We start from the raw sequence: 3864 nt of genomic DNA, 5'->3' as shown, positions 1-3864 counted from the left end.
TTAAAAATAGGTAGCATGAACTTAAGTTACGTGGAAATATTAATGTTCACTTATCAGTATGCTGAAAGTAATTAAGCACATTGTTTTGACAAACGTGTTACAGAAGAGACGTTTTCATGCTCTGGCCAGGCTGCCTATATTTTACATACTTGAAAAACCTTTAGGTTTTATTTATTTTTTTATAATTTTATTGGCATGTAGTTGACTTTTAATGTTGTATTAGTTTTAGGTGTATAACAAAGTGAATCAGTTATACACATGTATACATGTACATACATATATATACATACACACACACACACATCCATTCTTTCTTCCCATATAGGTTATTACAAATTATCAAGTAATCAAGTAGATTTTCCTGTGCCATACAGTAGGTTCTTGTTAGGTTTTATATTATTAGTTGTAAATGCTTTTGCCTAGGTTATCTTTTTATCAAGCTTTTCCTTAGGTGCTGTCTTAGTTAGAGGTATCTTCCTCAATTTGAGATTCTAAAAGAATTTTCAAATGGTTTCTTCTAACAATTATTTTTTTATACAATTCTTCATCTTTTGGGGAACTTATCTAAGTATAAGGTGGATCTAGTTTTCCAAATATCTAACCAGTTTCCCTTGTTGCCTAAGCCATCTTTTATCTACTGATTTAAAATGCTTTTTAATAGAACTAATTTTTTGTATGCATTTGGGTTCATCTTTGTACTTCTCCTCTAATCCATTGTTGATCCATGTGCTGCTACCATGCTGCTTTGATTATTGTGGCTTCAGAATGTTTTCATGACCCTTTGGGCCAGTCCTTTTTAATACTCTGGGTTTTTTTCCCTTAGATTTTTTCCCCCTGGCTATTCTTGCTTGTTTATGGTTTCATATGAATTTTGGAGTTAAGATTACCCTACATTTATAGATTAATTTAAGGATAAATAACATTTCTATGATGTGTATTTTTCCTATCTAGGAATTTAGTATGCTTTTATTTGTCCACCTTTTTAGAGTCCCAAGAGCAATTAAAACTTTTCTTTATATAAATCTTGTGAATTACTTATAATCTTTATTCTTAGATATTTTGTATTTTAATCACTATTGATTTTACAGTATTTACTCCATTATTCTTTCTGGGGGGGTTATTGTTTGCAAATACGAAAGACACCAATTTTTGTATGTTATTTTATTCCAGCCTTCTTGTTTGTATTTTCTTTTCTTTTTCTTTGCTCACAGGTTTTAGGTTGAAACTTGGGATTTTTCTAGTATACAGTCATATTATCTTCATACTTTAAACAACTGTACATTTTGTTTGCATTAACTAGAATATCCAGAACAATGTTCAATAATTGAAGTGAGAGGGAACATACATTTTTATATAAATAATTTTCTAATGTTTAACTACCTCTCCATTTATGAATCTATCCTAATTGGTTATTATTTTAAATTATTTTACTATATTGTTGAATTCATTTTGCTAATAATTTTTTTATCTTCACAATGAAATTGGTTTATAATTTTCTTTTCATTACTCTCTTATTGGATTTCATATCAAAATGGTTATTGCTTCATAAAATGAACTGTGAAGTTTTTCATCTTTTAATGTGGTCTGAAACTGTTTATAACAAAGGAATTATCTGTCCCTTGAAGTTTTGGGAAAATGAGTCCCTAAAACATGGGTCTTTTACTAATTATCTTTTAAATTTCTTATGCCATTATTAATTTGCTAAAGTTTCTTACTGATTCAAGACTCAGTTTTCATAATAGATTTTATAAGATAACAGTCCATCTTATTTAGTCTTAATGATATATCAGTATGAAGCTGTACAGAATATTTTTTGACCATTATTTTGATGACAGAACATACCAGTTTTTGGAGTTCTCTTGTGGCTCAGTGGATTAAAGATCTGGCATTTTCATTGTAGCAGCTCAGGTCCCTGCTATAGTGTGAGTTCTATCCCGGGCCCAAGAGCTTCTGCATGTTGTGGGTGCAGCCAAAAAAAAAAGGAATGTCTTACCCCAGTTTTCATCCCTAATGAATTAATTGATGTGGGCAATGATTATTGGTGGGCTGTTGTGTCACAAAAACAATTAAATTCTGATGAAAGTACCCAATGTCACCTATGAAGTAAATTGTTTTATCAAATAATGGAACCTGAATCTCATGAAGCTTCTGGATCTGCCTGCCGGTTTTCAGCAAATGAAGAGAACAAAGGAACATAGTAAATGAAACCGCAAGATATAATCAGCAAAATCCAAGCGTTCTCTTGTGGTGCAGTGACTTAAGGATCTGGCATTGTCACTGCAGTGTCTTGGGTCGCTGCTATGGGCCTGGGAAGTTCCACATGTAGCAGGTGTGACCAGAAAACAAAACAAAACAACAGACTATAGGCAAACCACAGGACAAAAGACAGTTTCTTCAACAAGAAAATAACAATGAAAGAGAGATAAAAAGAGAAGGGAAACATGCATTAAAAGAAACAGAAAAGACCTTTCAACCAATAACAACATAGAGATTATTTGGATTCTGGTTCAAGCGAATTAAAAAAAATTATAAGATGTCTGGGAAATATGAAAGTGGAAATATATACATATATTAAAAAATTTTTTTTACATTTTTAAATTTTATAATGTTTTTTATTTTTTCCGTTATAGCTAGTTTACAGTGTTCTGTCAATTTTATACTGTATAGCAAGTTGACCCAGTCACACATACATGTTTACATTATTTTGAAAATGGAAATATAAATATTGGAAGTATGATGATGACATAGTGGCTGTTTTTAAAAAGAGATACTACCTTTTAGAGATACACACTGACTATTTACAGAAGAAATCATTCGATGTCTGAGATTTGCTTCAAAATCATCTAGGCTGGGGGGAGTAGGTAGGGGATATAGATGATACAAAATCAGCCATAAGTTAACAGTCACTGAAGCTGGCTGATAGTATATTTTTTCTACTTTTGTACATATTTGAAAATTTCCAAAGCCACCAAATATCTTTGTATTTCTAGGTATGTTCCCTTTTTCATGGCTAATACTGGTTACTTAAAGTTTTTCTTCTTCATTTTTTCTTGATAAAGCTTTGCATAAAGTTGTCTCTTTTATTTTTACTATTATTATTATTTTTGTCTTTTTTAGGGCCACACCTGTGGTATATGGAGTTTCCCAGGCTAGGAGTCCAATCAAAGCTGCAGCTGCCGGCCTACACCAGAGCCACAGCTACATGGGATCCAAGCCACGTCTGCGACCTACACCACAGCTCACAGCAACGCTGGATTCTTAACCCACTGAGCGAGACCAGGGGTTGAACCTGCAACCCCACGGTTCCTAGTCAGATTCGTCGACCACTGCGTTGCGACAGGAACTCCAAGTTGTCTCTTATTAATCTTCTGTTGTTTCATCTGTCTTTAAAATTTGTTTTATTTTCTTTCTTTCTTTTTTTTTTGTCTTTTGTCTGTTGTTGTTGTTGTTGTTGTTGCTATTTCTTGGGCTGCTCCCGCAGCATATGGAGATTCCCAGGCCAGGGGCTGAATCGGAGCTGTAGCCACCGGCCTACGCCAGAGCCACAGCAACGCGGGATCCGAGCCGCGTCTGCAGCCTACACCACAGCTCACGGCAACGCTGGATTGTTTACCTACTGAGCAAGGGCAGGGACTGAACCTGCAACCTCATGGTTCCTAGTCGGATTCGTTAACCACTGCGCCACGACGGGAACTCCAAAATTTGTTTTATTTTCTAATTATGTCTTATATTTTTTTGATTAATCCTATTCTCCTCCCTTCTTCAGCCTCATTCTAACCATACGCCTAGATGCTGTCCTGGAGAGGAGTGAGGTTTGAATGGTTTTTTGGAAGCTGTCTTGTCCACAGCACTGGACTTGGTCAT

The sequence above is a fragment of the Phacochoerus africanus genome, chromosome 1 (genome assembly GCF_016906955.1).
Source record: "Phacochoerus africanus isolate WHEZ1 chromosome 1, ROS_Pafr_v1, whole genome shotgun sequence".
Classification (NCBI taxonomy): domain Eukaryota; kingdom Metazoa; phylum Chordata; class Mammalia; order Artiodactyla; family Suidae; genus Phacochoerus; species Phacochoerus africanus.
This window is presented reverse-complemented; position numbering follows the sequence as displayed.